This window comes from Cebus imitator, unplaced genomic scaffold (genome assembly GCF_001604975.1).
Source record: "Cebus imitator isolate Cc_AM_T3 unplaced genomic scaffold, Cebus_imitator-1.0 Scaffold432, whole genome shotgun sequence".
Classification (NCBI taxonomy): domain Eukaryota; kingdom Metazoa; phylum Chordata; class Mammalia; order Primates; family Cebidae; genus Cebus; species Cebus imitator.
The window spans coordinates 1,225,386-1,250,684 of record NW_016107747.1 but is presented as its reverse complement, the minus strand read 5'-3'; the positions used below and the strand labels follow the sequence as shown (position 1 = coordinate 1,250,684).

General features: G+C 40.0%; 1 protein-coding gene across 5 annotated transcripts in view; it reads right to left on the bottom strand.

Annotated features, from left to right (window-relative positions):
* The window catches only part of NEK11 (NIMA related kinase 11), a 314,403-nt gene that overhangs the window by 136,585 nt on the left and 152,519 nt on the right, over window positions 1-25,299 (bottom strand). The window lies entirely within an intron of this gene.

Below are 25,299 nucleotides of genomic sequence, written 5' to 3'. Positions count from 1 at the left end.
GCAACTGTTAAATGAGAAACTCCATGTTACTTCATCTACTGTATTAGCTCTTTAAACTTCTAAACGGATCCGGATATACATTAGCCATTTTTTTTAAAGACTGTTTTCATAAAACAGGAACTTTTCCTGAAGAGAAAACCAAGTTTCCTCTAAAGGAACTTAGTTTCTTTGAGACATTTGGAAGATCTCAGCCTGTGTCCCCACCATCATCCCAGATGGTTTTAACCATTAGAATGCCTTGAGTATATGCATGTAACAAGCTTGGCAGAATGGTTATGAAAGGGTGATCCCCAGAATAGCAAGAGCAATATCACCTGGGCTCTTATTAGAACTACACCTACTTAATCAGAAACTTAGATAAAGGTCCAGCAAAGTGTCTTTCAACAAGCTCTCCAGGTGATCCTGATGCACCCTTAAGTTTGAGAACCACTGATTCAGCACAATGACTGGCACTTTATGTCTGCCGAAATAAAAATCCCTTCTAATATCCCAGGTAGAATGGTAAGCTCCAGAAAGGCAGAGGCCATGCCCATCCAGCTCACCATGGTATTTCCAACACACGATTCAAAGCAGACACTCAGAACTTCTTGCTGAATAAATGAGTACATAAATCTCTAAGAGATAAGAACTTTCAAACTGCCATATAATATATACAAAGAATTTACCAATCTTTTGAGAGAGTAGGACAGAGAGGGGGAAGCTGAGAAGAGAAAGGAGATACCGATTTTCTTCATTAGAGCCCAAACGATTTCCTCTTTTTCACATACTTTGAAATTATATCTCAAATGTAGTCATACCTTTGAACAGCAAAAAATGTCTTCATCATACTAAAACTTCCAGCTACATCCCACAGGCCCACTAAGTCCCAGAATTCAGTCAAGATGACCCGGAATGTGACAGCACACACTGTTAGGCTGAGGCTTCCTCCGGGTACCCCAGATTCTGCCCCAGACCCCTTGCCTCTGTCTGCATATTTAATCATAGTGTCAGCATTAATATTTGTGGAGCTGGGCAACCAAATGATTTGTGATAGGGAAACCCCATAGACTCATGTCAACCTTTGTGCCCCATCTCCCAGGAAATACGAAAAGATCAAAAGATACTTTTTAACATGTTTTTCACTGTACCCACCCCGTGGGGGGGAATCTCTTTTTAGAAAGAGGATGCTATTTATCTTAGCTGTCATGGGGCAGATGGAGGGTGGGTGGCGGGAGCCCTCAGCAGCAGGCAGCTGCCAAAAGATATCATCTCTATTTTTCCTTTCTTTTCTAGTTTTCTGAAGAGGGTAATAGCTTTATTACCAAAATACTGAACAAAGGCTATTATAAGGCTATAATGAGAATAAACTTATTGTTATATCTCAATCTGGCCTCTATGAAGACCATGTTCATTCATTACAAATTGGGAGTGGCAGTGTTTAGAATGATTACAGTTATATTGACACAGCAGCTATCAAAGAATTTACCTTCTGAAAAATGACATTTGTGGGTGTGAAAACTTGCTCAAATTCACTTCTTAATAAAAACATTATTTTGGGGGAGCTCTGCCAAGATGGCTGAATAAGGGGATGGCAGAAGATTTACCAAGCAAATGGAGGGCAAAAAAAAGCAGGGGTAGCAATCCTAGTCTCTGAAAAAATAGACTTTAAACCAACAAAGATCAAAAGAGACAAAGAAGGGCATTACATAATGGTAAAAGGATCAATGCAACAAGAAGAGCTAACGATCCTAAATATATATGCACCCAATACAGGAGCACCCAGATACATAAAGCAAGTTCTTAACGACCTACAAAGAGACTTAGGCTCCCACACAATAATAGTGGGAGACTTTAACACTCCACCGTCAATATTACATCAATAAGACAGAAAATTAACAAGAATAACCAGGACTTAAACTCAGATCTGGAACAAGTGGACCTAATAGACATCTATAGAACTCTCCACCCCAAATCCACAGAATATACATTCTTCTCAGCACTGCATTGCACCTACTCTAAAATTGACCACATAATTGGAAGTAAATCACTCTTCAGCAAATGCAAAAGAATAGAAATCATAACAAACAGTCTCTCAGACCACAGTGCAATCAATTAGAACTCAGAATTAAGAAACTAACTCAGAACCTCACAGCTTCACGGAAACTGAACAACAACTGGCTCCTGAATTTTGACTGGATAAACAATGAAATGAAGGCAGAAATAAAGATGTTCTTTGAAACCAATGAGAACGAAGACACAACACACCAGAATCTCTGGGACACATTTAAAGCAACGTCTAGAGGGAAAATTATAGCAATAAATGCCCACATGAGAAGCAAGGAAAGATCTAAAATTGACATCTGGTAGAATTCAGCTGTGAACCCATCTGGACCTGGACTTTTTTTGGTTGGTAGGCTATTAATTGCTGCCTCAACTTCAGCCCTTGTTATTGGTCTATTCAAGGTTTCAACTTCTTCCTGGTTTAGGCTTGGGTGGGTGCAAGTGTCCAGGAATTTATCCATTTCTTCCAGGTTTACCAGTTTATGTGCATAGAGTTGTTTGTAGTAGTCTCTGATTGCAGTTTGTATTTCTGTTGAGTCAGTGGTGGTATCCCCTTTATCATTTTTTATTGCATCTATTTGATTTTTTTTCCTTTTCTTTTCTATTAATCTGGCTGGCTAGTGATCTATTTTGTAGATCTTTTCAAAAAACCAGCTCCTGGATTTATTGATTTTTTGAAGGATTGCTTATGTCTCAAATTCCTTCAGTTCTGCTCTGATCTTAATTATTTCTTGTCTTCTGCTAGCTTTTGAGTTTTTTTGATCTTGCTCCTCTAGGTCTTTCCCGGCTTCTCATGCGGGCATTTATTGCTATTAGTTTCCCTCTAGGCATTGCTTTAAATGTGTCCCCGAGATTCTGGTATGTTGTGTCTTCATTCTCATTGGTTTCAAAGCACATCTTTATTTTAGCCTTCATTTCATTGTTTATCCAATTGACATTCAGGAGCCAGTTTTCAGCTTCCATGGAGTTGTCCGGTTCTGAGTTAGTTTCTTAATCCTGAGTTCTAATTTGTTTGCACTGTGGTCTGAGAGACTGTTATGATTTCCATTCTTTTGCATTTGCTGAGTAGTGATTTACTTCCAATTATGTGGTCAGTTTTAGAGTAGGTGCCATGCAGTGCTGAGATGAATGTACATCCTGTGGATTTGGGGTGGAGATTTCTGTAGATGTCTTTAGGTCCACTTGGTCCAGATCTGAGTTCAAGTCCTGGATATCCCTGTTAATTTTCTGTCTCATTGATCTGTCTAATATTGACAGTGGAGTGTTAGAGTCTCCCACTATTATTCTGTGGAAGTCTACATCTCTGTGTAGGTCATTAAGAACTTGCTTTATGTACCTGGGTGCTCCTGTATTGGATGTGTATATTTAGGATCGTTAGCTCTTCTTGATGCATTGATCCTTTCACCATTATGTAATGCCCTTCTTGGTCTATTTTTATCTTTGCTGGCTTAAAGTCCATTTTATCAGAGACTAGGATTGCAACTCCTGCTTTTTTTTTTTTTTTGCTCTCCATTTGCTTGATAAATCTTCCCCCATCCCTCTATTTTTAGCCTATGTGTGTACTTGCATGTGAGATGGGTTTCCTGAATACAGCACACCGATAGGTTTTGACTTTTTATCTAATTTGCCAGTCTGGGTCTTTTGATTGGGGTATTTAGTCCATTTACATTTAAGGTTAATACTGTTATATGTCAATTTGATCCTGCCATTTTGATGCTAACTGAATGTTTTGCCCGTTAGTTGACACATTTTCTTCATTGTGTCGATGGTCTTTACCATTTGGTACGTTTTTGGAGTGGCTGCTACTGGTTGTTTCTTTCCTTGTTTAGTGCTTCTTTCAGGAGCTCCTGTAAGGCAGGCCTGGTGATGATGAAATCCCTCCGCAATTGCTTGTCCATAAAGGATTTTACTTCTCCTTCACTTATGAAGCTTAGTTTGGCTGGATATGAAATTCTAGGTTGAAAGTTCTTTAAGGATGTTGAATATTGGCCTCCACTCTCTTCTGGCTTGTATGGTTTCTGCCAAGAGATCCGCTGGGAGTCTGATGGGCTTCCCTTTGTGGGTAACCCAACCTTTCTCTCTGGCTGCCCTTAGCATTTTTTCCTTCATTTCAACCCTGGTGAATCTGATGATTATGTGCCTTGGGGTTGCTCTTCTTCAGAAATATCTTTGTGGTGTTCCCTGTACTTCCTGGACTTGAATGTTGGTCTGCCTTGCTAGGTTGGGGAAGTTCTCCTGGATAATATCCTGAAGAGTGTTTTCCAGCTTGGATTCATTCTCTCTGTCACATTCAGGTATGTTGATCAAATGTAGATTAGGTCTTTTCACATAATCCCATATTTCTTGGAGGCTTTGTTCATTTCTTTTTACTCTTTTTTTCTCTATTCATGCCATCTCATTTTATTTCATTGAGTTGGTCTTCAATCTCTGATGTCCTTTCTTCTGCTTGGTTGATTTGGCTATTGAAGCTTGTGTATGCTTTGCGAAGTTCTCATGCTGTGTTTTTCAGATCCATCAAGTCGCTTATATTCTTCTCTGAGTGTTTATTCTAATTAGCAGCTCATCTAACCTTTTTTCTAGGTTCTTAGGTTCTTTGCATTGGGTTAGACATGTTCTTTTAGCTCTGAAATGTTTGTTATTACCCACCTTCTGAAGCCTGTTTCAATTCATCAGATTCATTCTCCATCCATCTTTGATCCCTAGCTGGTGAGGAGTTGGAGGAGGAGAGGCGTTCTGGTTTTTGGTGTTTTCATCCTTTTTGTGCTAGTTTCTTCCCACTATAGGGGCTTTATCTACCTGTGGTCTTTGTAGCTAGTGACTTTCGGATGGGGTGTCTGAGTGGATGTCCTGTTTGTTGATGTTGAAGCTATTTCTTTCTGTTCCTTAGTTTTCCTTCTAACAGTCAGGTCCCTCTGCTGCAGGACCGCTGGAGGTCCACTCTAGTCCTCACTCGCCTGGGTATCACCCGTGGGGACGGCAGAACAGCAAGGGTTGCCACTGGTTTCTTCCTCTGCTATCCTTGTCCCAGAAGGGTACCTGCCAGATGTCAGCCTCAGCTCTCCTTTATGAGGTATCTCTTAGGGTATACATGGGTTGAGGAGTTGCTTCAGGAGACAGTCTGTCCCTTATAGGAGCTCAACTGCTGTGCTGGGAGCTCCGTTGTTCCATGCAGAGCTGCTGGGCAGGTACCTTTAAGCCGGCTGCAGCTGAACTCATAAACACCTCTTTTCCCAGGTGCTCTGTCCTACGAAGGTTGGCTTTATTTATAAGTACCTATTGTGCTGCTGCGTTTTTTCATAGATACCCTGCCCTGCATGAAGTAGTCTAGTCACAGTCTGCCAGCAGAGGTGTTGCTGGGCTGCCACAGGCTCTGCCCAGCTGCTGCATGAACTGCCTCGGTAGTGGTGGACTGCCTCGGTAGTGGTTGTTGCCCTTCCCCCCACTGAGCTGGACCATCCTGGGTCCAGCTGCGCTTGCTGTGAAACTCTCAATCCAGAGCGTTTCAGATTGCTAGTTTTGTGGAGGTAGTACCCACCAAGCCAGATCGCCTGTTTCCCTGTCTCAGCCCCCTCCCTTTCAGTTGAATGGGCAGCTCTGTCTCCCAGGCGTTCCAGGCACCAGATGAAAAGTCTGCCCAGACTTGTGTGAGTTTTTGTTCACTGATCCAGCACTGGCTGAAACCACCACGCTAAAAACTTGTGGCACTTTTTGGCCCCGGGAATCTCCTGGTCTGTGGGCAGTGAAAACTTGTTTGGAAATGCGGTATTCACTCACCCTCTGCGCTGTTCTCGCTGGGAACCACATTCCGGAGCTGTTCCTATTTGGTCATCTTCCCTATACAACAATCTTTCATGATCTGTACATGTACCCCAGAAGCTAAAGTACAACAAAAAAAAAAATTAAAAATCTGGAGGCAACAGATGCTGGAGAGGACATGGAGAAATAGGAACACTTTTACAATGTTGGTGGGAGTGCAAATTAGTTCAACCATTGTGGAAGACAGTGTGGTGATTTCTCAAGGATCTAGAAATAGAAATTCCATTTGACCCAGCAATCCCATTACTGGGTATATACCCAAAGGATTATAAATTGTTCCATTACAAAGACATATGCACATGTATGTTCACTGCAGTACTGTTTACAATAGTAAGGACTTGGAACCAACCCAAATGCCCATCAATGACAGACTGGATAAAGAAAATGTGGCACATATACACCATGGAATACTATGCAGCCCTTAAAAAAGGATGAGTTCATGTCCTTTGCAGGAACAGGGATGAAGCTGGAAACCACCATTCTCAGCAAACCGACACAAGAACAGAAAACCAAACACTGCATGTTCTAACTCATAAGTGGGTGTTGAACAATGAGAACACACAGACACAGGGAAGGGAACATCACACACTGGGGTCTGTTGAGGGATGGGGAACTAGGGGAGGGATAACAGGGGGTGGGGAGATTGGGGAGGGATAACATTCGGAGAAATACCTAATGTAGGTGCGGGGGGATGGAGGCAGCAAACCACCATGGCATGTGTATACCTATGTAACAATCCTGTAAGATCTGCATATATACCACAGAACTTAAAGTAAAATTAAAAATATATATATATGTGTGTGTGTGTGTGTGTGTGTGTGTGTGTGTGTGTGTATATATATATATAAAATTTTCGCATATGTAGAGGAAACCTATGATTAACATGCTACAACATCCCCAAAACCACAAGGTTTTTCCTTTTTCTTTTTTTGTTGCCTTTTATATAAGGTAAAAGGCAATTCTTTGAGAAGACATACAGACAGAGTGTCTCACAAAGGTGAGACATTGTGCTGAGCTGCCTCAATTTCCCCTAGAAGCTCCATTTTTTATAAGGTAAACATAATTGAGATGAAAAAGCAAACAAAAATTGAAGTTAAATTAACTGGTGACACCTGCTGCTTCTTAGAAAAACTGTCTTCCACCGTAAGTGTTGATACAAAGTTGTGAGTAGGAGGACCAGCTGTAGGGTCAGATGGCTGTCAAATTCTGCCTCCGTTGCTTATTGGCTGTGTGACCTCAGGTAGGCTACTTTACTTCTCTGGGTCACATCATTCTCATTTGTAAGTAGGTATAGTGGCTACTATCAATGTCCTACCCAAATTCCTTTATCAGACACACTCCAAAGTATAATTGGCACACACTTGTCTGCTAGCTGCTGTACGTGTTGGCTGCTGTATTAAATCAGCTAGAGCTGCCGTGAGAAGATATCACAGATTAGGTGATTTAAACAATAGAAATTTATTTCCCAGAGTTCTGGAGGCTGGGGATTAAGGGGCCGGCAGGGCTGGATTCCTCTGGGGCCCTTCTCCTGGCCTCTCTCCTGCTGCTTCTTCACAAGGCCATCCTCTGTGCATGCATACCCCGGTGACTCTGTGTCCTAATCTCCTCTTCTTATGAGGACACGGTCAGATTGGCTTATAGCCACCTAATCAGCCTTATTTTAATGTCACCTCTTTAAAAGCCATGCCTTCAAATACAGTCACATTCTGAAGTACTGGGGGTTAGGGCCACAACATGTGGATTTCAGGGGGGACTCAGTGGAGCCTGTAACAGTTGCTGACAGCACACGGATACTCTGTTCTCCACAGAATTGATTTGGATCAAAGAAGCCCTCCTTACTGAAAAGATGATGCCACACCTCTGCCCTAGGGGCAGTCCTGGCCACTGACTCAGGGGCTTAAGGTAGAGCCTGAGGCTAGTCTCCAGCTGAGACCACAGCCTTGCTCAGCTCCTTCCATCCAGACACAGCCCTCAACCCCACACCAAACCCCACAGACACGCCCACACCCTTAGAGCTCTTCACAATGAGATCCCTGCACCAGATACCTGTCTCAGGCTGTGCTTCTAAGGAGCCCAACTAAAGACCTGGACATTACAATAAAAATATCATGACTCATGGTTACAAAACAAAATATAAAAGATACATGACACTATACAGTAAGATAAACATTCTTTAAAGGAAAATAGTTAGATTCCAGCAAAGTCACATTCTCTTACAACTTTAATCCTCAGACCTTCAAGAAAACAATAGAGCCCACATCTATGGCACTGCTAAAGTGAGCCCTTTGTCAGATATCAATTGTATCTCAGAGGACTACATTTTTTTCTCTCTGGAGGTCTAGTCTCCTGGCCCTCTTCAAAGTCTTCTTCAAATGCCTCATCTTACATAATGCCCAGGACGTGGTGGGTGCTCCATGAAAGGGCAGTTGTGGTTACTTTGGCAGGAAGAAAGATTCGCTTTTATAATAGTTGTTGTGAGAATTTTTTAATTAAGAAATTGTATCTAGAAAAACAGCTGACAAAAGTACAGGGAAAGAAAATGATATGATCCCTTCTGCCAGCAACAAGAGGGGGACTTGGGTCTTGTTCCAGAAAGATGGAGAGAAAGAGAGTAGGAGGGGCCAGAGTGAGATGATGGCCGATCATGTGCTCTGCAAGACACCAAATTCACCGGACACTTAGGATAGCTGTACCATGCAGGTTTGTGGGAGTACACTGTATGATGTTTGCTCAATGACAAAATAGCCTAAGGACACATTTCTCAGAACATATCCCGGTTTTTTGTTTTTTTTGGTTTTTTTGGGGGGACGGAGTTTTGCTCTTGTTACCCAGGCTGGAGTGCAATGGCGCGATCTTTTAGTAGAGACGGGGTTTCACCGTGTTGACCAGGATGGTCTCGATCTCTTGACCTCGTGATCCACCCACCTCGGCCTCCCAAAGTGCTGGGATTACAGGCTTGAGCCACCGCGCCCGGCCCCATATCCCGGTTTTTAAGTGATGTGTGACTGTACACATAAAGGGCCAACAGCAGAGCTAGAGAAAAACACTCCTCAGGCAGAGGTCACCTGTCCTTCAGGACGACAGCTGAACTCTTCCAACGAGAATAAAACCACTCCTGAAACCCCAGCTTTCCGTTCTCCCAAGAGCTAATAAAGATACCCAGCCTCTCACTCTCCCATGCCTTCCCCAGCACTATTGAAAAAAAAATTAACTCTTTCGAAACTTTGCTGTTTGAGAAAAGGCATTTTGTCCATCTCAAAACTTCATTCAATACATACTGGATTTTATTTTTTCCTTTTCAATTTTTAAAAGCAATCTCTCTCCCCACTGTGAACCATGAAACGGTTTATCAGGGTTATGCAGTAAGTCATCAGCTGGCCCTCCAACACTGTTTTCACGGTGTCCTAGTTCCTGGTGGCAGCAGTTAAGATTGCTCGTTGGAGCTCAGAAGTCATAGAGAGGGAAGGGCACACTCCAAGACCAGCAATTGTTCCTTTCCCTCGTGAGTCATTCCCTTTTATGATACCATGGGCCCCTGCTGGGGGTCCCAGAGATGCTGTTACTCCACATGCCAAATGGCTGCTGCATCTCTATTTCATTACAAAGAGCTCCCTCTGCGCCCAAGGGAAGCAGCTGTAATTTTCAATCACCATAACATTTAGCGGGACTGGAGGCGTGCAGCAACATATTTGCTAAGAAATGTTTTGAACCAATGTTCAAGCCAGGGAAGAATATGGGCAGCCCCTAGTGAAATAAACACACTCATATTCTGAGGGAGAAATGAACACTCTAGGTATCTTTTAACACTCAGCTTTGCAATCATCTCCAATCTTCCACTGGCATCCCATCTTACACAGGCTGCTGCAAGCCTTGCCCAACGCACTGAGCACGTGACTCTCCCCTTTCAATGATGCTGCCACTGCCAATAAAACTGAGCGCAAAATGTTCAGTTTGGCAGGCAAGACCTTTTATCATTTGCAACCCAGATCTGCCTTTTCTTACCAATGAATGATGGTAGCTCTCATTTAAAGGTATGTACCAAAAGAGACTCTGATTGGGCAGTCCTGGTCTGGGTCTAGGAAGCTTTATTTTTTTGATGTTTTCCAGATAGCTCTCATATGTACTTTCAGAATCCTAGCTTTCACACCCTGAACTCTGCATTTTGCCCTGAATTCACTCTTGCTTTTCCACTTCATCTCTTTAAAGTGCCACTTCTTTTTGAATTGACCTGTCTAACATGGTAGACACTAGCCACATGTGACTATTTGAATTAAAATTATTTAAATTAAATAAAATGACAAATTTAGTTCCATTAGCTACTTTTCAAGGGCTCAATAGCCGCCCATGATAAAACTGTAGAATACTTCCAACACTGCAGAAAATCCTACTGGACAGCACAGTTCTAGACTGTCCTCTCTCTAAATAGGGGGCCATCGCCTCAGCTTTCAGTTTGGCCAGGTTTCTTTGAGGCTGTGGGATGTGAGTCACTTTTCCTCTCTGATCCTCAGCTCCTCTCCTGGCCAGCGCACGGTCTACCATCACCAATCCCCGCCTCTGTAAAGAGAAGGTGGAATCTCAGACCCTTAAAAGTGCTCCAGCTCCCACAGTCGTGGACGTAGCAGGGGAGAGGTAGTGACTCCATCACACCCCAGCCCTAGGCCTCTTCATGTCATTGTGTGCCATATCAAAGGACATGTCCAATCAAACCTTCTCATCTGCAGGATGCCCTTTTCTGCCTTCTTTTACACCTTATCTAAATGCACGGTTTGAATAAATGCCCAAGCCCAGCCTTCACCCCAGGGAAAGGCTAGCTCGTGGACCTCCAACATCCCCATGTAGACAGCATCTTTCACGGCACAGCAGGGATCAAGTCAACCTTGAGAATAATATCACTAACTGCAAGTGGAACCGAGCCTCAACTACAAACAATATGTTTATATTCCTGGTGGGGGTGACATCAGCTGCTTGGTTTGCCATCTCTTCGATGCTTTCTTTCCTCACACAATAAGCTACAGGTTAGTACTTTGACCTTTTTTAAAATAAACCTTCAAAACTAGGCTAAATTTAACTAACATTGATTAACTTAGCCTACGGCATCACACATGAGGTTGTGAAAAGAAATAATTTTCTTAGACAAAATGCATATTCATGACCCTTCCTGGAGGGCTAAATTAAGTACAGTACAGTACAGTACCATTTCTTATATATAGACCAGCAGGTTCTGCTGTGTCTCTCTAAGTGACATCTCTATATTTGACTGAGTGTACTAAAAGCTTTCTACTCCCTGCTATACACACACACACACACACACACACACACACACGTACATGACAGAAATAAGCTGCATGATCCTTTTGGAATAGGTCTCCCTCAAGGTCTAGAGTCTGCACTTTTACCCTATATGTCAAGATGATTTTCCCTCAGGAAAAACTGTAATACTTCTCTGAAACTTCCTTCCTGGTTTAGAGTAAACGCCAAAACGACTGGGCAACGTTTGTCTTTTCTCCACCAGATTCAGAAAAATCAATTCAGGCCAGGAAATGCATTCTCTCGAGGAGAAATGCAGAAAGACTTCACAGAGACTCTAAACAATTTGCTACAACAATGGGATATGCTGTGTTTGGTGGCAGAAGACACCTTGTTTCATGACTTTAGGCAACTGGTTTAAACCCGAAGCCTTAGGTGTCTTATGTGTAGAATGGATGGTGATAACTCACCAACCTTAAAACCAGAGCTTGAACTGAATGATTTCATGTGACTTTTCCGCATTAAGGGTTACAAATTTATGACAAGGAGTAATAAACTAGACCAATGTCTTCGTTTGGGCTTCCGTAATAGAACAGCATAGATTAGGTGGCTTAAACGACAGAAATTTATTTCTCACAGTTTTGGAGGCTGGGAAGTCAGTCCAAGGTCAGGTGCTGGCAGATCAGTGTCTGGTGAGGGCTCCCTTCCTGGTATGCAGACTGCTGTCCTCTTCTTGTATCATCACATGGTGGAGCACAGAAACATAGACACAGGAAGCCAGCTTTCTCATGTCTCTACTTACGAGGGAACTCATCCCATCCTGTGGGCTCTACCCTCATGACCAAATCACCTCCTAAAGGCCTCATCTCCAAATATCATCCCACTGGGGTTAGGGTTTCAATATTATGAATTTGGAGAGGACACAAATGTGTACTACACTACAGCCAGTATGCACATGAATCATCTGGGGAACTTGATGAAATCTGGGCTCAGATTGGCAGGACAGGCATAGGGCTGAGATTTTGCATTCCTGACATGCTTTTTGAGGTGACAGAGATGCTGCTGGTCCATAAACCACACTTAGAGTAGCAAAAGAACAGACCACTGCTTTCTGCTCCTGGCCACCAAATATTTGTCAAAAAGTGAGATTCTAACTAAAACCACCACAGCTGAAGGATTTAAACTGCTACCATAGGTGGCCTCTCCCTCCTCTGCCTTACTTTTTTCTGGCTGTATTTTCTCTTTAACAAAGTTTCTGTCATGTACATTGGAATGCACTTAGCAACCTGTTTGATGCAGAGAGAACATCTTGTAAGCCAAACGGGATTTCCTCTTCAGTAAAATCCTAACATCATAATTTCTCTTTTCCGCCTCTGGTCTGCTGAAAAACATTGGTCTCTCACTGGCAGCACTCTTCTGTTAACCGGCCATTTGGGGCCACTCAGGAAACTGCTAGAAGATGCTAGCTGGCTAAGACATTCTTAGCTCACCAGTGTGAAGAGGCAAACTTAATACAACAAGATGGAACGAACGTGTGTGTGTGTGTGTGTGTGTGTGTGTGTGTGTATGTATGTATGCAAAGGATTGGGGAAATTGGTTCACATTCACACAATTATGGGGCTGGCAAGTCCAAAATCAGCAAGGTAGACCATCAGGATAGAGAAACAGGCTGATACTCAGAAAAGAGTTACTGTTGCAATCTTAAGTACAAAGGAAGCCTGGAGGCAGAATTCCTCCTTCTTTGGGGAAGATCAGTCTTCTTAAGGCTTTCAACTGATTGGATGGGGCCCACTCACAGTATGAATAGTAATCTGCTTTACTCAAAGCCTACTGATGTAAATGTTAGTTGCATTTTAAAAATACCTCACAGCAACATCTACACTGGTGTTTGACCAAACTACCATCGCCTAGCCAAATAGACACATAAAATTAACTATCACAGCATCTAACAGGAGTATTCTTTTCCAACTTGAATTCTGACGGAGAATAAAGTTGCCAAAGAGAGCTCAGATCTTCCACAAAGGCTGCAAAAGTCCTAAACAGTGTAATTCCAGGCCTCTTCCAGTACTGAGGAACACCTTGACATTAAGATGTTGACTTCTTGGCAAGGGTGATCAACAGTCTCTTAACAAACAGAAACCTGCAACTACTATCAGCATCTGCAGTCTATCTGGAAAAGCTCTTTGTCTCTAAGTGTTCATGGAAACTGTCTACAATTCTCTGGTAGAATTCTCCTCAGTCGTTCTCAGAAAATCATTGTCACCTTCACTTTGAAGTTTTCAAACCTCTCTGGTGAGCCTGACTGGGTGAAGACGCTGATGCCCATCACGGACAGAACCAGGTAACCAGGCCACCTTACGGAGTGATGCCTGTACAAGGCTTCTTTTGGTGGATGTGGGTGCTCTGTGTTATACCATAACCATAGAGAAAGTGTCAGCACTAAAGGCTCGGAGATTCATTAAAATCATTTTCCTTACTGATACGCAGTGATTCAGATGGTGATCCTATAACACAGACAGCACACCAATAAAATCATTAATATATATATTTTTAATTGTAAAGCCTAATTAAGGGAAAACTGATAAGAAAACTCTACCAGATCTCCTACAACAACCAGGAATTACTTCCAAAGTTTTGGAAAAGCTAGGTGTCCTAGTTTGGATTCCTTAGAAAAAGACTCTTGAGATGAGAATTTTTGTAAAAGTTATTTATCAGGAAGGCAGTATCAAGCAGAGGTCCACAAGGCGAACCTTCGGTTTAATCCCCCAGAGCTCTAGAGACAATTGACAGGGAGGCACTGGAGTGTTTATGCTCTTCCATACATTAGTCACTTTGAAAACTCTCCCTCCTAAGGGCTGGGGGTGTGGGAGACAGATATATATTCCCAGGTCCTTCTGTCTCTTTTTAAGAATGGGCAAAGCAAGCTCTGGTGCTTGAAAGTAGCCCCCACAAAGAGACAGAGCTGGGACACAAAGCACAAGGAAATGGTAAAGGGATCAAACAGAGTATGAACACATCACTGACAGCAACTGCTATACTAGCAGAGACTTTTTTTTCCTGACACTTGATTCCAATTCTGCTTTCTCCAGTTCTACCTGTTTGTGGTTCCTCTTAAAAGGACACACTCCTGCTGCCATGTCTCCACTGAGAATGAGTAATGAAAGCCAAGATGGTTACCTGTTTTCGATTCCCAAGTGTATTCCAACACTCGTTGGCTCTCAACTCTTTGAACCAACACTTTTACTTCTTATTTACCATTTACATTTCAATTTGATCTAGCCCTATTCATTTGTGAGACTTTGCTTTTACCAAACCCACATTCCAAACTCAAGTGAATCTTTAGTTCACTTTGCACGAAGCCCACCCAACTCCAGCATCTTGCTACACAGACTTTAGTTCCTTAAGGATGGTGAATCTTACCTTCATCCCTATCCCCAGTCCACCTGGCCTCCTGATCTGGGCTGGGTCTTTTATATGTCATCCTGAATTGCTCAGCCATGGTGTTTATTGAACTATAACTCATGTTTACCTGATAACTTTCCCCAAAAATTAGCACCCTCAGTGGAGAAAATCTTGAAGTCACAGGTTCAGTGCCCTCTCCCCATTAATATTCTGCTCCTGATCCCCTCAGAGCACTTCTCCAGTCCTCATGCTGCAAACAATGAAAAGCCCAGGGCATGCCTACTGATTTGCATCAAATTATTTTCATAAAGAGCAATGCTAAGTCGTCCCACTAGAAAATCAATTTTGCCCTATTTAATAAGTAGGGAGAAATAGATGTGCTGTACATTTGCATTGTAACAGTATTTATTTTTTTAAAAAACTCTATTTTTCTTCTGCTCTCATACCAAGACAATAATCAACACAGAAGATATCTGTAGCCAAATGTGTGGGTGTTTTTCCCACAAACAAGCAATTAGTTCTGCAGTGGACACCAGCTCGGTGTCCCCTAATTCAATTCTGACTACGTATCTATAATATCTATCTATAATATCTGACACTGGAGATGGTGTCAGATCCCACAGGTTGAGAGCTCAGCCCCCAAAACTGCCTGCCCCTCTTCAAACACCAGTCACAAATCCAGGCCTTCTGATCAATTGGCTATAAATCAGGGTTCTCACAATCCCCTCCTCGAGTTTGATTAATTTGCAAGGGAGGCTCACAGAACTCAGAGAAATATTGATGTTTACTGGTTTACTATACAGGATAGGACATAGGATACAGATAAAGAAACGCCTAGGGTAAGGTATAGAGGAAGTGGCATGGAAATTCCATGCCCTCCATGGGTGTGCCACCCTCCAGGACCCTCCATGTGTTCAGTCATCCAGAAGCTGGGCAAACTGTCCCTTTGGGTTTTCTGTAGACTTAATTGGATAGGCATGGTTGAAGCATGGACAACCATGTCAAAATGTAATTGGACAAAAGGGTATGATCGAAATCTGGCAAAGCCTGTTTGTTCAGATTCCTCTTAGACTCTCTATGCAGTGTCCTTTCTCCAGGGTATGGAGCAGGACCCTCTCTAGAATGAAGGTTGGTGACTCACAGTAAGATTAGAGTTCTCCTGTGGGTGGGTACTGAAAGGAGGGCAGGAAAAGTTCAGAGAGAGAGATTCTGTTTACTGAAACAAGGGCTATAGAAGTTATGAGCCAGGAACCATGGGTGAAAACTGTATATATATATATATATATATATATATATTATATATGTATATATACATTATATATATATGTATATATATACATATTTAAGTGTGTGTGTGTGTGTGTGTGTATACGTCATAATATCACAGTTTTGAAAATTTTTGTTTCAGCGAAGCTGAAGCCAAGTTTCAATAAAGGGAAGGAAAATGTCTAGCAAGCAATTTTATTTTCAAATTTACATTTCCAATGCTGTTAGGGTATCTACCGATATACTCAGAACACAAAGGCAATGGGGCTAAGGGTTAGCAAACTGTAGCCTGGAAGCCGAATCTGGGCTGCCTGCCTTTGTAAATTGTTTTTTTGGGAATACAGCCATAGCCTATAATGTCTATGGCTGTCTTCTCTCTTTAACAATGCCAGAGTTCAGCAGCAGGTTGAGTTGTTGTGACAGAGATAATATGTCACAAAGCCTAGAATATTTACTATCTACTGTTTAAGAAAGTTTTTAACCCTTTAATCTGACAACAAATAGCTACTGGTCACTCTCCACAAACAAACCACTAGGAGCAGCCTCTCCTTCAAATCTCTAGCTGCTTCCAATGTATCCATCCATAGTGATTTTGGAAATTCTACAAGTCTTTGCGGTCAGTGAAGCCTAGGATCTCCGTTGTAAACCAGAGGCCTTTTCACCTGACGAGAGAAAAATCTTATTGAGCTTATTCTGGATTCTAAGTGCCCAAGAAGGGAGAAACCACGTTTAGTATCTGATTTCAGCTTATCAAGTTAAGTCTTACTCAAACACTAAACCTCATAGACAAACCCCTCCTGCAGAGCCACACAGTGACAGGAGACAAAATTCTGTGTGAATCTGTGAGGTTCTTAAAGCCTGTACCCTCTGTTATCCATTAACTAAACAATTTCTACCCACTGGTTCAAGGAGATGCAAGACAGTTTTATTTTCGCTCAGGTCATGCGGTAGGGGGAAAAAAAGACTCATGAGACATTAAAACTCAAATGTGAACTGTATTTAAAATCTTAATTTCCATTCCTCATGTGTTGCAGGATTTCATGAGAAATTAACATTAAATTGGTTTAGAGTAGTTGCTTATACAGGATGGCTGCCAGAAAGAAAAAAAAAAAGACTGGAGGGATAGACATTCCTACAACCTGCTGTTTAGCATTTGCTCAGGGAAAAATCTCCACTCATGATAAACTCTCAACCTAAATTTACTCACACACTCCAATGTTGCAGTGAACACATAACTTTGTAAACTTGGTGGAGGTATTTCTGAATGAAAAACTACAAAATGCTGGGTAGAAGGAGAGGGATGTTTCTGTCAGAGAGAACATTTCCCCTAGATATGTACAGAGTTTGCTCTCTCATTTCGTTTGTCTCTACTAAAATGATACCTCCTAAACAAGACTAGATAAGTGCAATCTAAGGAATAAATACAAAGCAAATACTTGCAAAACTACTATATAGGTGAAAAAATTTAAAATTAACCAGTGGTCCAGAAACACTACCATATTCTGATATTCCATATCCCCTTCTAGTTGTAAGCCTGCTTTTCACCCTAGAAATAACCAACATTTTAACTTTTATGGTAAGCATTTCCTTGCTTTTCTTTACGGTTTCCAAAATATATATAATTCCTAAATGACATTGTCTGGTTTATCTGGTTTAACGGTTATTCAAAAGAAATCCTATCTTGGGGAATCTTTTGTATTTTGCTTCTTTAAGTCTACAAGATTTATCTAAATTGTTACAGACAGCTCAAGTCCATTTACTTTTATTGCTGTAGAGCATCCCATTGTATGAATATACTGTAATTTATTTGTGATGCTATTAATAGGGATATTCATTGTTGCTAGAGACTATTACCACATTCTTGTATACATCTCCTGGTGTACATGTTACCAAAACACCAGGGGTTGGGTCTAGGTCCTGCTGCTCACAGCAGAGAAAGCCAATCACTGAGACAATGAGTACTGCCAAGGAAGAAGGTTTTAATCAGGTGCTGCAGCCAAAGAGATGGGAGCTCAGCCTCAACTCCATCTCCCTGACTCATTAAATCTAGGGGTTTATACAGCAGGGAAGAAATGTAACAATGTAAAAGAACACAAGAACTAGGGAGAGGCACGGAGGCATCTGGTGAGTTTTGGTTGTTTACTACTGTTTTTGAGAGACCTAATGGTCCTCTTCTGAGGAAGGCACTCAGATATAACAAATACAAGTTTCCAGCTTTAAGAGCAGAAGGGTCAATTTCTATGTCTATCCAAAATTACTGTCTATGGGACTGCTGGGTCACTTTCACACATATGCATATATGTTTCTAAGGAATGCAACCAGGAGTGAAATTGTTGAGTCATAGGGTGTGCAGCTTTATTAGATGATGCCAAGAGCTATTTTCCAAACAAGAGGCACCAATTTATACTCCCACCAGTAATGGAAGCAAAATTTGTCTTTGTAGTTACACATCCTTAACAACACTTGGTATTACCAAACTTGTACATACTTGTTCTGAGTGGTATGTAGCGGTATCTCAGTGTGGACTTTAATTTTCATTATCTTGATTTACTCTATGAATTACAGGTTAAAAATTAATTTCCTTCAGTACACAGAAGATGTCAATTACTTATGCTTTTATTTATTGCTATTTAGGTGAGGAATTAGTTTCATTGTCTCTCATTTGAAAGTAATTCCTTGGCTTTTCTCTAGATTCTTTTAAAATATCTGCATTGGTTGTCTAAAGTTTTAATATGATATATCAAGCTATAGATTTCTTTATTTCATTACTTGGTATTTGTTTGTCTCTTGAATCTGTTGAATGATATCCGTCACCAATTCTGGAAAATTTTCCCGTTATTTCCTGAAATACTGTTTCTCTCTGGGACTCCAGTTAAGCGATATTAGATCTCACTGTGTTCCCCAGGTCTTTGCCTTTTCTTCTGTAATTCCCTGTTTTGTCTCTCAATACTTTAACATATTCTCACCTTTCAGTTCATTAATTTCTGCTTTAGCTGTGCATAAGCTTTATGAAAACTATTCTCATCTACGGAAATCTTGCTGGCATTACCCAGCCTACATTATCAGAAGTAGAATGCCATTGTTTTTTATAAGATATATTTTACTTCTATTTGTAGATTTTTATTCATTTTCTAACTTCTCCTCTAGAATTTTACATTCCAAGAGGTTAGGGACTAAAAAAAAAATGATCTTTTAAAAAATTGTTGAGTAAAAATATTGTTTTAAAAGTTATAAATATTTCTTCAAAACTATTATGCATTTTACCAACAATGTATAAAAATTCTGTTTTCCTCTACGCTTTTGTTAGCATTGTATATTCTGCCTTGTAACTCTTTCCCATTTTACAAAACTGTGACATATTACAGTTTTATTTTTATTTATTTAATAAGGCTGAATCACTTTTTATTAGCCATTTGTGAGATTCTTCATGAAATTGGTAATTTCCTTCACTCATTTTTCTTTTGGGTTTTCTTTTTTTGTTGATTTAAAGCGGTAGGTAGAATATATATTTTATACGTTATAACCTGTACATAATGTAAGAATTGCAATTATTTTCTTAATTTGTTATTTCTCATTTACCTTTTAACTTTATTATGTCTTTTGCTATACGGAAATTTTGCAGCCAGGCATGGCAGCTCACTCCTGTAATCCCAGCACTTTGGGAGGCCAAGGCGGGAGGATCACAGGGTCAGGAGTTTGAGACCAGCCTGGCCAATATGGTGAAACTCCATTTCTATGAAAAATACAAAAATTAGCTGGGTGTGGTGGTGGTCACCTGTCCCAACTTCTCAGGAGGCTGAGGCAGGAGAATTGCTTGAGCCCAGGAGGCAGAGGTTGCAGTGAGCTGAGATTGCACCACTGCACTCCAGCCTAGGAGAGAGAGTGAGACTCCTTCTCAAAAGAATAAAAAAGAAAAGCAAATTTTGCATTTTTATATAGGCGATTCTGTAAGTCTTTATGACTTCTGAGTTCATTTCATAATTATGAAGAAATTCCTTACTCCAAGAATATGAAGTTAGCCTTAGATATCTTCTTTTATTATTTGTTTTGTGTCTTAAATATTTAAATTTTTAATTTACTGAGATTTATTTTTGTATGTGGTATACAGTAAGAATCTATTTTTTTCCCCAAACAGGCAATTTTCCAACACTACTTATTTAAATAAATCTTTCTTCAATAAATAAAACAATGTATTTTTATATACTAAACTAATATTTAGGCAATTTTTTGGATTCTTTACTTTGCTCCATTGATCTGTTTATCACTGCATATGTCTAGAAGGTCTTAAGGACTGCTAATAGGGTATTTGAAGAAAACATTTAAGAGTTTTATATCACAGTAGAACCTAGCTATTTTACTAATAATCATTTTGCATATTCTATTTAATATTTATCATAAATAATAATTATAACTTACAAAGGACTTTCAATATATTATTACATATAATAGTCACAAACCCATATAAAATATATTTCCATTCATCCATTAAGCAAATATTTACCGGACACATTTTATAAATAACTGTACTAGTTAATGGGTATAAAAATTATCAAAGTCGACAGAGCTCCTACTCTGATGAAACTTACATACTAATAGAATTTATAAAAATTTCTTCAATTATATATATATTCAGAAATATGTATTCTTTATATATATAATTTGTAGACATAATATGTATCACAACTGATAAAGGTACTATAAAGGAAAAGAACAGTGTTCCAGCATCAACTCATGGCACAAATCTAGGGACCACCTTCACATCATCTCTGGATGATGTTGTGCAGTACACAACAGGCACAATTGTAAGCAGTTGCCCTGCAGGTGCTAATATAAGATTAACATATGAGATCTAATTTATATCTGTGGCTCAGAGAAGAATTCTCTGCAAATAGGATCTTTAGACTGAGGCCTGAAGGACAGATGGACATGAACTAGGTACATGGTGAGGTCATACGATGTGGCTTCCAAGACAGACTTCTCAAAGATGGGAAAGATGTGGGCACACCCAGAGAACCACATGGCTGGACTATCAGGAGTGGAGAGGCCAATTCATTCTGGTTTTCAGTGCTTAAACTGAGCAAGTCTCAGGCAAACTGGGATGGCTGGTCACCGTAAGTGGAGTGAGATGGGGTGAGGTTGGAGGTGGGGTGGAGAAGAGCAGGTAAGCAGGGGCCTTGCAGGCACATGAAAGCTTTTCTGTTGTGTATCCCTATACACAAAAGAAAGATAATAGAGGTTTTAAGCCAGCAATGGCAAACTCTGAATTACATTTTTAAAAGATCACTTTGGTAGGCATGTAGAGAATGAACTGGTTGGAGGCAGGAGACTAGCTGAAGGTAAATGCAGCACTTGAGATGGGGGCTCCTCAGAGCTGGGCAATTGGAGGTTCTCACCATGCTTATTTCCATGAGCAGCTCAACAGAACCTCAGAATCCATATTATAGATGACAATGTTGAAACTTGGGAAAGGTTCAGAACTTGTCTGACATCACACAGCTGATGCAGAAAGGCTAGATTCAACCTCACGTCTTTTCACTCTGTATCCCTTGATTTCTCACTATACCATGCAGACTTCTTGCTTTATATTTACTATATAAGAAAACAAACTTGAAAAGATGCATTCAATTGCATGATCGGTAGGATGACTGTTTCTTAGAAAAATAAAAAGGGAAAATATATTTTGTACTTAGTAAATACTGTGGTTTCTCCTAGTTAATCATTTGTTAAAACTCAATTTAAAACACAAAATTCACAGTTAAAATGTTGAGATAATTATTTAAGTAAAAAATATAAATTTACAAAACTTAATGTAAATAGTGTAAATATTGTGTGGCTTCACTTGAAAAATGAAAATGACTACTTTGAACAATGGGGAAGAGAAAAATTATCAGTGTTGAAGTAATAAAATATTATGCATTTCTGACTCTAAGTTCTTAATTTATAGGATCCTATTGAAAACCCCTAGAAAACTCTCTAGGATGTAATAAATCTTGACAATGGAAGAGGTGCATATATATAGAAATATAAATGTGGGCCCATCATGCTATTGCTGTGCATTCAACTAGAACTGCATTTATTCCAGCAGTACGTTAAGTGCTTTTGTCAAATGCACCTAATTTTTCATAAGCTATTCAACTAAAAATAACTATCTATCTTTCCAAGAGAAAATTAAACAAAAAAAGGAATACATTCATTTAAGAATATAACTTGGAAAATCGAAATAAAACTATATGTGTAATTTATCAATGCTGACAGAGAGCAATCCATCTAAAGATATTCCCTAAAATCCATGCCACAGGGGCAGAACGCATTTCACTGTCACCACACCTCCCAGTGTCTGAAAGTTTTATTTCCATGATGATAAACCTGAAAATCAACTTGCTGTAATGCGTTGATTGCATTTGCTGATACTACAGCTCTTCAAGGACTATTTTTTTGAAAAGTTGACAAGTAACACAAAATTATTTATCAGGCAATTGCATCTTATTTGGGATTCTTCAGTGATGAAAAACTGCTGTGCCTAGTGAATGCTGGAGCGAGGCATTTGGGTGATTCATTTAGAAACTCTCAAACTCTCAGGAGAAATATTTAAGTAAATGACTGTACTTCACCACACAATTATCCCCAGAGGAGGCCCCCCAACGATTTCAAGATCTTGCACCTACCTACTTAGCACATAAAATGGTATCTATTAAAGCATAAAAGTGCATCATCTCAGTAAGAATGCAGAATTTTATGATCGTTACAATAACACTAAAAACATTAAGGCTGTTTATTAATGATTTCACACCCATGAAATTCAAATAAAGTAGGGGTTTTACCTTAGAGTACCCTATTTATGAAATGCATTCCTATTGCTTCATTATTCCTTTTCCGGTTTATTAAAAATTGTTTAATAGTGCATACAAATGGAGAAATTTTTTCATGATATCCTCGAATATTTAATGCTAGCTCTTGCAAGGTCATTTTTATGCCTAGAAAAGAAGTTCTCAAAGAGCGGTCCAGGAACCCCTAAAAGTCCCTGAGATTCTTTCAGGAAGTCCAAACTCTAACAATACCAAAATGTTATTTGCCTTTTTCACTCCTGTCCTATCATTAGTAGACAGTCTTCCTGAGGCTATATGGCGTGGAATATCACAATAGACTAAATACAAAGCACATATGAGACTACAGCTGTCTTTTCTTAGGCTAGTCATTAAAGAATATAAAAATGTAAACTAACACCATTATTCTTAGTAAATTTATTTTGAAAAATATAGTTAACTTTCATAAGTATGCAATTTTATTAATATGTATAAATTTATTAGTTATTTTTAAGTGACTATTTTTAGATTCTCACTTTTACTTTCTAATACAATATATATCTATAGATATAACCATGTAAACAAAAGCTCTTTGGTGTCTCGAACAAATTTTTAAGCGTGTTAAGGTGTCCTGGTGCCAAAAAGTTTGAAAACTGCTAACCTCGAATTAATTCAAACTTTAATGTGCCTATGACTCACTGAGATGTTGTTAAAAATGCATCTTCTGATCTAGGAAGTCTGAGTGAAGTCCAAGGTTCTGCATTTCTAACAATTTCTCAGGATACTAGTGATGCTAATCCACAGGCCACACTTAGAGTAACAAAGAGCTAGTTTATTGGCTCTAAATTGCTATGCTATGATGCATTCCTATGTTGTGAGTACTTCCTCTGAGATTTTGAATCAATGCGTATTGCCAATATAATGGAAAATACATGTTTTTTACCATGATGCCTACTGGATGGAATTTTGAGCTCAGAGAGCAATGATTATAGGAATATGATGTACTGAGAGCAAAAAGTAAGAGGTGAGGCATCAAATGACATCATAGGGACACCAACGAATCATAGAGTTCCTAGGGACAGGTAACAAGATGGCCTGTGCGATTATAAAAAGTCAAGAAACAACAGATGCTAGCAAGGTTGTGGGGAAACGAAAATGCTTTTACACTGTTGGTGGGAGTATAAATTCATTTAACCATTGTGGAAGACAGTGTGGTGATTCCTCAAAGACCAAGAACTAGAAATACCATTTGACCCAGGAACTCCATTCCCGCGTATATAACCAAAGGCACAGAAATCATTCTGTTGTAGAGAACAGGCACACGTATGTTCATTGCAGCACTATTCACAATAGCAAAGAAATAGAATCAACCTAAATGGCCATCAACGATAGACTGGATAAAGAAAATGTGATGCATATACACCATGGAATACTACACAGCCATAAAAAATGAGATGATGTCCTTTGCAGGAGCATACATAGAGCTGAAAGCCATTATCCTCAGCAAACTAACGCAGAAACAGAAAACCAAACACCACATGTTCTCACTTATAAGTCAGAGCTGAACAATGAGAACACATGACCACAGGGAGGGGAACAACACACACTGGGGCCTGTTGAGGGCTAGAGGGAGGGACAGCATCAGGATAAAAGGCTAGTGCATGTGGGCCCGAATACCTAGATGATGGGTTGATAGGTGCAGCAAACCACCATGGCACATGTTTACCTATGGAACAAACCTGCACATTCTGCACACATATCTTGGAAGTTTAAATTTTATTTTATTTTATTTAATAAAAGATGATGGCCTGTGAACATGTTAGCACAGTCAGGGCAATGACCCACTCTCCTCCAAAATGGCACAGAGCTAAAGGGGCCAAGGGAAACATTTAAAAATTTTTTCTAAAATCTGCTCTTTCTTAATTAGTAGTTACCTTTCATCACTCTCAAGTATACCACTAAAATTTCTCATTTGGGATGTTATAAACACAAAAAGGTTGGTCCTGTTCAAAATGTATAATCTCACAAATAAAAGAAGGCTAAATATAAGGCTAGACACCATATGCTCATAAGCAACTGCTTATGCAAATTGTCAAATCATTATATCTCAAAATGGATTTGTGGGAGGTGGAGGGTGGAAGGAAAGAAGCAGGTTAATTTAGTTTTATGCTATTTGAAGTCAAGAAAACAGGTCATGTGGAATTAAGCTGGGAGAAGGGTTGGGTTTGTTCATTTCTTCTAGAGTCAAAAGGGAAAAATCAATTTGCGAAATAAAAAAAGATAAAGTCGCTTTGATTTCTACAGCCCAAAATGCCCAGGCACAAATGCATGCAATGAAAGACTGCAGGCATCTTAAACTCATCTACAAATATTTACTTTGCCAGCTAATCTTTAATAGTAAGAAGAACTCCCATTAATAATTTAAAGGAGCCTTGGCCAGAAAAACATAAAATCAGACAAATGAAGGGGTTAGCAGGAAAGGATGATTGGGGTTAGCTATGAAGCTAGGTAGGTATGTTTACACTACACATTCATATAAGTTTATCCCTACATGTGGATGCCAAGGCACGGACCAATGAGATGGGTTTGCAAGCAACCCACCCTGCAAGATCAGAGACAAGTCTACCTGGTGAGCTGCAAATGCTGACAACGTCACATACTTCCCTGAAGATAGACGTGGAAAACTGACTGATAAAGGAGAGAGTAAGTCAAATTCATTACACTG